This window comes from Serinus canaria, chromosome 11 (genome assembly GCF_022539315.1).
Source record: "Serinus canaria isolate serCan28SL12 chromosome 11, serCan2020, whole genome shotgun sequence".
Taxonomy (NCBI): domain Eukaryota; kingdom Metazoa; phylum Chordata; class Aves; order Passeriformes; family Fringillidae; genus Serinus; species Serinus canaria.
This window is the reverse complement of record NC_066325.1, coordinates 1,310,654-1,322,090: the sequence shown is the minus strand read 5'-3', so window position 1 is coordinate 1,322,090 and position 11,437 is coordinate 1,310,654.

Here is an 11,437-nt window from a genome sequence, read left to right as displayed (position 1 = left end):
CAATAGTTAAAGGTTTCATCAAGTTAAAAATTTAAAGGGAAAACCAGCTTTGGACACAGCTTGGTTATTGCAGTAATAAAAGTACTAAATTGCAAGTGATGGAGGTCAGAAGCATAAGTCAGAGAGTGACAAGGAAAAAAGGCAAACATGGCAACATAAGGGTATTTATTCTATGGGCACTGGGAAGAAGGGTGGGTGGGAAGGAGACTGTGAAATATCCATGTTTTAGTACAAAGCCTGTATAGAGGAACCTGGAAGTAGAGGCAGTTTGAAACTGCATTTTACTTGGTTTGCTGGTGAATCATTTGGAACAGCTGGGTGGCATTCCACCCCAGCAGCTGCAGCAGCTGCCCTGAGAGGTGCTGGTGGGCAAAGGGAATTTGCCTGGGAGGAATGAGCTGCCTTGGTTCCCCAGTGAGGCTCAGCAGCTCTGGAAGGTTTCCCAAAGCACAGGACTCCTCCCTTGACATCACCAGGAGACTCTGGAGCTCTTGGGACAGGATGGAACAGCACAGAGCAAAGTTCTTCCTTTGCATCTTTGATTTCTGAAGCTGTGCTGACAGTCTGTCACTGCCTGCCTGTGCTTGCTGCCTGTGCAAACAACCCAGACCACAAACCTCAGACCCAAAGTGCTGAAAGAGAAGGAAACTGCAGCATTTTCTACCTAAGGAACCCTAGGAATAAGTCAAACCCAGTATTTTTCCTACCTGAAATGTGACAGTAGCATATCATGAAATATATATGCGAACACAAACTGTTCATATCTATATGAAAATCAGGCTACAGTGCTCAGCTTGAGAAACAAAGCTCAGGGATGTGGTTTCCAACACTGAGTTCTGGGCATTACTGACTCTTACAGAGCTGGAAGTCTTTGCTTTTTTGTGTGGGGTAATCAGCTGGGCTTTTCTCCCCCTCCCTGCCAGCTGCTGGTGGGGTGTCCTGTCCCCTGGAGCCCCTGAGAGCTCTGTGTGCAGCTCTGTGTGCTGCACCCTGGGCAGGCCAGCACAGGCTGTCCCCTCCCAGGAGAGCTGTTCCCGTGGCTGGGATTTGGGGCAGGATGCCCAGCTGGGCAGCCCTGAGTGGCTCTGAAGCCAATTTTTGGCTGGATTGGCATGGGATCCTGCAGAGTGGCACAGCAGTGAGGAAAGAATGGGTTTGCCTGTGCACAAGTGAAAGCCCTGGGAGCAAAGAGCCAGTTTGTATCTCCATGTCCCTCCAGGAGCACGGACAGCTGGAATTCTGTGGGCAGCTCTCTGCTGGAGCATCCCTGCCCAGGTGGAACCCTGCCACTGGAACTCCCCTGCTGAGGAGGAAGGCACACTGCTTCAGGCCCCTTGTCAGGAGCAGCTATTTGGTGAGGGTCCTTTTGTTATATTCCTGATTGCTGGCTCTGAGAGCTGAGGCTTAATTCCGTGGCTGTGGACATGAAAAAACCTCTCTATGATAACCACTCTGTTTGTCCTGATTGAATTTGTGATGTGCTGTGGTCATCATTCAGTGGAAATCAAGAGCTGGGAGTAGTGGCTTCACATCAATTCAGTCAAATCACTGCTTAAAACTGGAGTTATAATCCTTTAAATTTAATTTTGTGGACAAATTGCATTGCCAGCTCCTCAATTTGACTCGTTCCAAAAACATAAGAAATTGAAAATGCCAGGAGGCTTCAGTCCTGTAAATATATTAGTGCCATCTGGAGTGGAGTGACCTTGGACATCGTGCTTGGCCTCAGTATCTTATTGTTGAAAGTAATTCAGCCATTAATACTTGATTGAGTTTGTGCCTCTGACTACACAGAACTCGATTTTTACCTCTCACTCAAAGAGCAGGTGACATCTAATTAAATAAGGTATTAAATGTGCATTATAATAATTTGTTGGTTTTCTTACAGAAAAAGATCAAGTAAATAAATATAGATTGCTTTGAAATCCTCTGTGTGTGCAGTACAGGAAAGAGAACAAGATTCCTGGGCTTTGTGACAGCCTCAGTGAAGCACAACAATTAATTTCAGAGCTACCTGCCTTTGAGCTATTTTTTACGAGGTTTCAAAAAAAATCTGCTTGTACCTTAAATCATTATCAAGCTTCTGGGAAACAATTTCCAGATTAAAATTACTTCAGGACTGGTGAAATGTCACACTGTTGATACAGGGCCCAGTGAAAATACTGGGAGGAATTCTATTGATTTGAAGTGAGTTAAAATTTCAGGGGCTTCAAGAGGTAATTGACATCAGTGAGGTGAAGGGAAGCCAGCCTGTGGCTCACTGGAGGTTAAGTGTGGCCCAAAGCTCAGTGCACCCCACCTGCAGCTGCTTTAGCCCTGGGTGTTCAGGGAGGGGCTCATTAACATCACTCATGTAATGTGACATCAGGAGGGGCTTGTCAGGGAAAATGAGCAGCTCTCACAGCAGCTGCCTTCTTGCCAACAGAGTTGATCATTTCACTAGCAGCAGTGTTTTACAGAACTCTGCACACAAAGCAGATGGATAGCTGGAAACACAGAAATCTGAAGTAGATTTGTAATGGGCAGAATCGTGGTGTTGGCTGGTCTCTGGCAAGGTCTGAGGTGCCACCAATCTTGGAAAGATTGCTTAATTATGGTTGGAGTCTGTCTCAAGGTGTGTACATTTCATGTGGTTGTTGGGAAAGCCTTTAAAACAAAGAATGTTTCTCCAAAGCAGTGAGATATCCATGAATGTTTCAAATATGAAATGCACGCTCAGAGGGAAGTTAACTGAAGGCTTTGGAGCTCTCTAGGGTTCAGCTCCCATCCAGTCAGCATAAAAGCAACATTTTTTTGGTGTAATATCCTTGCCTGGCCTTGTTGATAAACTGAAATAAGCCTGTTTTGACACGAGGCTAATGTGCAAGTCCTTGGGAAGGTGACAGCCTGGTCTGCTGCCCTGTGCAGCCCAGAGCCTGTGCTGGGCCACTGGGGCCAGAAAATACAACCAGTACCTAAAACCAGCAGAAAGCAAAGAGTGAAATGTGAAGAAACAATTATTTCATAAACATGATTTGCTCCAAGTGTGAAATAACTGAGAAACAGGGTCCTGGCAGATTGCTGCAGCTGAACCATGAACTGCCCTGATGGAAGAAGGGCTGGAGGATGGCCCTGGGTGGGGCAGCCTCTTTTGGGTTGAGGAAGGGTCAGGGGTTCCCCTGAGCTGAGTGGCAGTTCTTCCATCAGACTGTCCCCACAGCCTGAGCTGAATGTCACCTGTCAGAGTTACTTGGGCTCTAACAACATCTCTAATGAATAAACAGACAGGATCTGATTGTTTTGGAGCAAGGGCTAAACTCAAAGCCTTACCTTTCAAAGCCTTACCTCACTATTGCTTATGAAGCATTTCAGTCAAACAAATCCATATGAGCCAAAAATGCAACTAAGGAAATTGTCCATGTCTCAGCAGTGACATTAAAGCTAAATATGACCAAAGGCTGTTGTGCCAGGCTGGTCACTTGAAAAGAGACAGTGCTCACCTGGGGATTCCCAGGGAACCACCAAACTCTTTGTATTGCAGGTTCATGAACCTTAAAAGAGCCAGAGAAGAGAGCAGTTTCTTTAGTGTAACTAATTGTAGTTAATAGAAGTACAGATAAAACTGAATCATTAGGTGGCTTTCTTAAGAAGCATCATGAAAATAGGCAGTAACAGGAATGGCTCTTTCTCCAGTCTCAGCTGGTTCTGAACAGAGGGGATCACACAAGCATAACTTTATTTGTCATTTAGAGGACTGTTAAAGTCCAAAGGATCTGAGACCCAAGCAGATCTGCTAGTGCTTTCTTAAAAGTTTCCCTTAGCCACGTGTTATGTGTCTTGTGTTGGATTAAATCTTCTCTGTAAGGAAAAATGGGTTTCAAACTGAACTTTGAATTATCAGATGATCAAATTTAATTGCAAATTTCCTGTAATTTTGCAAAGAGCTGTTCTAAATCCTGATGTTTCACACACCATATTTTAACAAGTGCTTGCACTTGCATTATCAAAAGCCACAAAAGAAGTATCAGCTACCACACTTTAAGGGGCTTTAAGTTTTCCTGCTTCCCCTCCACTAGGATGTAGAGGAGGAGAATTTTGGCAGAGCTGTGGAATTCTGGGGTCTGTTATCTGGTGAGTCTTGCTGATATTCCTTACAAAATACACATTGAGAGTCATCCATTCTGGGTAAGCAGTGGGAATAACCAGTATGGAAACTGGCAGGGTTTGCATTCAGTTTTCTGCTTTCATCTGGCCCATGGAAACTGAATGCTTGGAACCACAGAGTGATTCCAAAATCATTGGCTTTTTGCATTACTGAGAGAAATATGCATCAAAAAGATATAAAAATGATCTTCCCCTTGCCAGGCCAGCCCTTCCCCTTGTGAGGATTTCTCTCCCAGTGTCCTTGCTGCTTCCATCCCAGTGGGACAAAAGGGTGTCCTTGGCTTGGCAGGGGTGGTGTTTGGCAGCAGGGCTGGGGTGGTGCCTCCCCCACTCCTTGGGGATTTAGAACAGCCCCTGCAGGGGCTTTGGGTCTTGCTCTCCCCCTGGTTCTCTAAGCCAAGCTTAACACGCTGGGGAAGGCTGGACATGAGCTCCAGGGGGATGTGGGCACTGCTGGCACCATGGGGCTGGGGGGTGATGGCCACAGGCACTGCTCAGAGACCCAGTGTTGGAACCCAGGACCTCTCTCTGACTGTCCTGGATGGCTCCAGCTCCTGGCAAGGGGCTCTGAGACCCTGGCATGGAGCCAAAGGCACTTCTGACTTTGATTTTGACCCATGGAAAAAAGTTACTAACCTTATATGAGGAACTACAAGCCACAAAAGTTTAAGAAGAATGATAGTTAGTTTATCACAGAGTGAAAAGAAGAATTTTGGGGTTTTTAGAATGGAGGTTTGGGGTCCCAAAATGGAGGAATTTGGGTGTGCCCTGTCCTTCTTTTTTCTCCCTCCTAGCCTCCATGTTCTGTGTGATGCTGGCACTTTGGGCTTGGTTTAGAGCAGGAACAGACTGTCTAACATAGGTGATAGGTATTGGAAAATAATTGTAAATACAACACACATAATTTTTAGTATAAAATGTTGACACCAGCCCAAGGGTGGGTAGTGTGCCTCAGACTGACCTGCTGAACAGAGCTCAGGAGGCCAGGGAAAGAATGTTCTAGCTAACAAAACAGCAGCTGAAGAATCCTGACTCCTTCTTCGACTGCCAGGCTGGGAAAAGAGACTTTCTAACACATCTCGGGGTCATTCTGACCAGCAGAGATTCCGAGAACTCAGCACCCACAGCTGGGCCACAGCTGGGCCACAGCTGGGACACTGCTCAGTCACAGCTGGGCCACAGGGGAACCACAGGTGATCCACAGGTGATCCACAGCTCAGTCCCAGCTGATCCCCAGGTGATCCACAGCTCAGTCCCAGGTGATCCACAGGTGATCCCCACGTTATCCATAGCTCAGTCCCAGCTGATCCACAGCTGATCCCCAGGTGATCCACAGGTGATCCACAGCTCAGTCCCAGCTGATCCCCAGGTGATCCACAGCTCAGTCCCAGCTGATCCCCAGGTGATCCCCAGGTGATCCATAGCTCAGTCCCAGCTGATCCACAGCTGATCCCCAGGTGATCCCCAGGTGATCCCCAGCTCAGTCCCAGCTGATCCCCAGTTCAGTCCCAGGTGATCCCCAGGTGATCCACAGCTCAGTCCCAGCTGATCCCCAGGTGATCCCCAGGTGATCCCCAGCTCAGTCCCAGCTGATCCCCAGTTCAGTCCCAGGTGATCCCCAGGTGATCCACAGCTCAGTCCCAGCTGAACCACAGGTGATCCAAGCCGATCCACAGCTGGGCCAGGTCCGGCTCCCATGGGGCAGGCATTGCTGAGCTGCCTGCCTTGCCTCCTGTGTTTGTGTTTTCAGAACTGAACTCTGCTGTCCCAGTCTGTGCCTGGATGGGAGAGTTGATGTTTTCACTCTCTAAGTGCTTGCTGAAATGGCACAAATAGTGAGGCACAAAGACTCTCACACTGCTGGAGCTGGGGAACAGCAGCACAAACTTCCACTTGTGAGACACTTCAGAAACGCGAGTCTGGGGCCTCAGATGGAGACAGACAGAAATGGCTGAAAAGTCACTGCCAAACCACAAGCACTCCATTGAAGGAAGAGGAATAGACCTGGCAGACGAAACAAACAATGCCAAGGGGGCTGGAAAGCCCAGCGCTTTGCTTTTCATTTTTTCAACTCAGCTGGAACACCGAGGAGTGATTTTTAGAAAGGCTCTGCAGCTCTCACAGCCATTCCTAAAGCCACCTTTTCCCCCAGCCTGCTTTCTCCAAGTTGTTTTATCTGCTGCTGGTTTTCACTGGGCTGGCACTTTGCAGAAGTGTGGAAGTTCTTTTGGAACATTTTTGGTTAACTCTTTAAGCCCTGTCCATGCAGCAAAGTTGTTTCCCTTGTATACCTCTCCTTCTAGAAAATGTATTCCAGAATAAAAGTGATTCATCCAGACTGGAGTTAATTATCTTGGGGAAAAAAACACTGAAATTCTTTTTGTGTGCTATGTTTATGCTGGGACTTAGAGCAGAGCAGAAGTGGCAGGACAGAGTTCTGAGTGTGGGAAGCTTTCCTGGCCCAGCTGCCAGGTTTACAGAGCACGGTTCCCAGGCACTGCCAAGTCCCACAAACCCCCAAATCCGAGGCTTCCCCGGCCTCAACAGGGATTTTCCTAAAGAAACCATCTCCTCTGCCAGGCTTTCTGCTGAAGAGGCACCTGTGGGGAGCAGGGCAGGGCTGGGCTGGTTTTTGTGTTTTCCAGAGGCATCAGAGTCTGAGTTTTGGCTCCTCAGACTCGGGGAGGAAGAAGTTCTTTTGCAGGATCTCAGGTAAAGAGCAGTGCAGCAGAGCTCGTTACATTGATGGTCCTTTACTCTGACATTTTGATTTAGTTTAAAATTCTGTTTAAACTTTACTTCTAGATAGTAGTGCTTAAATTTTTTATTGGCAGGCTGCTTGGAACTAGTCCATCCAATTTGTTTTCTTTCTGTGGATTGGCTGACAAAAACACAAAAGCAAACAGTAGCTTGGAAATCAGCTCTGAAAGTTTAATGAACCTGGGGACTGACAGAGGATGGGGCTCTCTGGGAGAATTCAGCTTTGGTAGTTCCACACCTCCTTTCTTGCTTGGAAGTGGAGTCAACCAACCAAAACCATGCAGATTAAGTGTCCTGGATTTAGGTAACCTTTTTAGGGTCTGAAAAGTCCAATCAAAATGCTACACTTTGGTAAATGTCTTTTTGCTGGTGGCCTTTTAAAACAACGTCTTACATGTGCACTGTAGCTGAAAATCAAAGTATCTGACAAACTTTGAAGGTGGTTTCAGTAATTCTTGTACTTATCACAAGTTTAGCTGTACTCTGTTGAATATTGAAGACAAGAGTGTTATTTCTGCCTAAGTTAAAGATGTTAGAATTCCACTATTAGGTCAGTTTTGTGCTTGTAAGGAATGGCAGTGGGGTTTAACTTAGTCCTTACTAAATTGCAAAGGATGGACTTTTCTCCTGAGGTATGTGCTGTGTAATCAGATATTCAGGTTGTTTTGTAATTTGTTCAAAACTTTTGAAGCCTAAGAATGGAACCCTCAAATCTGATATAGGGACAATTTCACAAATGCACTCTGAATTGAGGGTTGTTATTGTAGAGAAGAAAGAATTATCTGCTGAAAGAAATTGTACTGATCTTCAGAAGTTTGTGTTTTGTTTATCTGAAGAGTTATTACCTTGAAATTAATTTTGTTAAGTAGTCGTTTTAGTGCTTCACATTTACACTGATAAAAATGCATAATTTTTAAACCTACAAAATGCAAACCTGCTTTAAGCATAAGTCTCTCCTGAGCTGCTCTGTAATCCTATAGGCAGGGAATTTCTAAAACAAATACCTGGGAAGGAGCAGCCCTTTTTGACAGGCATATTTGCAAGGCACCAAGGCAGTTCTTTGAGAAATTTCCTCTGAATTAAGTTCAGCTGTTCTCACTCCAGGGAGATTTCATTATTCATTTAACTCTTTTGGGAACAAAGGTACAGATCTAAAAATCCTTACCCTGAAAGATGCTGAACTGCCTCAACTGTCTTTGCTTATTATGTATTCCTAGATCAGCCCTACAACTTCAACACAGAGGACCAAATCTGTGCCACGTGTGAGCCTTTCAAATTCAGGGAAGCTGAGCTGAGGGTGAGCTTGGCTATCAACAACTCCTCAGATCTAAATATCAGGGTCATTGCTTAGATCCTTTGGTCCTTGATGTAGGTGTCTCACAGCTCATGAAAGGAGCGGGGCTATTTAAATATTCAGGGAACAAGCAGTGCCTGTGAGAGCAGCAAGAGGCTTCTTCCTTTCAATGGTAAAGGGCCCATAAATTCCAAATGTAGGAAAGGGAAAGAGAAGAAAAACCTGCTGTGGAAGAGGTAAAAAATGGCAAAATGCAAAGACAGATATTTCAGGAGGACAAAAAGGAAAAATATCAAAAGTATCTAGTACTTAAAATCTAGAAAATTACTTTTTTTCCTAAGCAGCAAATTGTAAAATGGTGCAGTAATTCAAAGCTTTACCTCATCACCATGGCCCCATTTCTGGTTAGAAGGAGCCAGAACTCATTTTCATACTGTTCAAACCTGGGCTGGTTTTTAGCTTTTTTCCCCTTCCCCTTCTCCTCAAAGAATACTTCAAGTTATGGATTTAGTTTTACTATTTACACTTAGTATGAGAAAAAGAGAGAATCAAGGTCATGTCCTTCCTTTCATTATGAAATGATCATTCCTGTGGCTTTCCACACCTTTGGCTGAGCAGGAGGAGTGTCCTAGCCTGCCCTGGCTGTGCTTCCTGCTAATCCATCCTGCTGTGTGGGAGGGAGCAAGTGGCTGTGACCAAAAGGAATTCCAGCCTGAATACATGGACAAATAAAATGGATTTACAGTTCCCTTCATAAGGATATATTTGAGGAAGGCTTTGTGCTTTTAAGGAGTGAGCATCTCCCTTTGTAGCAAGGCAACTTTAGTCTACTCAAGGAACTTCCTTAATTTTTGTTCTGTTTTGTTCTGTTTTGTTTTGTTTAAAATGCAGCTGTTGAGCCCTAGAGGCTGCAGCATTTAGTTCACGTTCTACCTGTTTCAGAAAGTATGGTAGAGCTGTTTGTCTCCTGGGCAGAGACAAATGGGGGTGGCTCTGGCAATGTCACACTGCAGGACACCTTTGTGGCAGGGCTGGGCACTCAGCTGAGGGATTCTCTGGGTTTGGATCCATTATAAAGCAGGTCTGGGGATTTTTTTGCTCATTTCTTTATGTTAAATATGTAATTTCCTGCCATGAAGGCATTTATGGCATTTTTTATTGAAACATTTAAAGGGAAACTTTTAAAAGTGCATCATTGAAACTGTCAGGCCTGAAGAGCCCCAGGGAGAACTTTTCCTTCAGCAAACACTTCCCTCCTGCTGGGAACTGCTAGGAGGTGTAATCTATTTGTCAGATTACCCTGTTTCCCTCAGGGTTCTCCTGGCAGCAGCCATGGGGCTCCTCAGGACGTGCAGAAAGGCAGTGAAATGTTTGGGAAAGCTCAGCACCAGCTCTGGGTTGGACAGGCAGCTGCACAAATTGTGACCCCATCCATTGGGTGCTCTGAGCTCCTGGATTTGCTCTTCCTCAAAGCTGACATCCTTTGCTTGCCTCAGAGCTGGCAAATGCCACAGAATGTGTGTTTGGAGGCAGCTTACAGGTGCCTGGGAATTGCCTGAGCTTCACTGACCAGTTTGTCATCCTGGTCCTGACTCACCAGGCTGGGCTTTTGGAAAGACTGAATTACTTCCCCTTACAATGCATCTATAAATGCTCTTAGAATTTAAGACTGGAAAGTCATCAAATTGTTCAAGTCCATTTTGGTTACTATTAAATACATTGTTTGCACTCTTTGTAAAAGTCTCCAGAATTGCCTCATCTTTCACAAGGACATTTATGGAGTGCTCTGCTGTATTTGAAAGTGCAGAGCTTTCTGAATTCTGCCAAAGCAACCATCACCCTCTGACCAGACTTAGCACCTACCAGAACCATTGAAATAGAAAGAAAACAGTATTATAATCCTGTAAAACCTGTTGTGAGTATCATAAAGTCCCCAGCAATGACACTGTAAGCAGATGTACAGACAACGACTGTTCTGTGGCCAGCAAGGCCCTCTCTGTGCATTAGGAGGCAGAACACTGAGCTGTGCTCTTGACCTCTGAATAAATCTGCTCCTTCTGCAGACAGCATCCCTTTCCAACCACATCAGGAAAAGTTCCCCAAAGTATTTTCTTCTGAATTCAGTTTCTGCTGACTACAGCTCTGTCACACTTTACACACAAAACACATGTTAGTGCATTCCAGGTTTTAGCCTGGAAACCCTTATGGAGCAGGATTTTAGGCTGTTGGTTTGTTTTATAAAGTCAGCCATCCCTCCAGACAGAAATAGGAATTTTTCCAGCGAGTTGTGTTGGCAGGTGAGCTGTGCAGCCTGTGCAGTTTGTGTTGTCCCATGACAGTCTGCATGCAGCACAATTATGAAACGTGCATATTATGCTGGAAAGTGGAGGGAAAGGAGGATTTTATGTGTGTAAGTTACGGAACATGTAAAGCATGTGGTGCACACAGATCTGCCTGGTGACTAGGCAACAAGCTGCTCCAGATCAGTTTCCCCTGCAGGGAAAGAGCCCAGAGGACTTGGGTGCCCAGATCCTAAGAAATCCAAAGGGGGTAAATTTCCTGCCTTGTTAATGGACTTTCAACAGGCCTAAAGTGTTAAACCAGAACTCTACCAAACTGGGTAAACCAGGCTCTTATGTCAGCAGGAGAAAACCAGGCATTTTTTGTAAGAGGAACTGGATTTCTGACTCCCTAAGCTCCTTCCTCTTGTTGCTTTTATGGAAAAGTCCACCGTGGTCCTGGGGGAAGTTTGTGATCTGTGGAGTTTTTCCAGTGCAATATCTGGATATGAGAGAGAGGAGACTGAACTTGTGCTTTTCTTTAGCCAGGGCTGTGGTGAGAATCAGATGAAAAGTAATTCGTGAGGGCAACCCCAACAGACTGTTTTCTAGAAGGACAAAGCCTGGCTTTCACAGGCATTGCACTTATCTAGTGCTTTAAACATCTAATCTTGTCTATTTTCTTTTCCTTGGTTCTTGAAAATAGAGATGATATTTTGGAGTTGCCTGCTGTACAGCTCATTCAACGTTTTCCTTTCAGTAGGATTGCTTTGGAGAACAAGTAAATACAGAATTTGTCTGGGAGGGGATGAACTCCCCACGTCTGCGCAGGCAGCCTGATGTGGTTGTCCCTGGGACTGACACCAGCAGCCTGGACCTCCTCAAAAAGAGTTTTCCTGCTCTTGGCAGCACTCATCTGATTTCCAGTGGAGAGCACTGAGGAGCATGAAGGGCTCTGTGT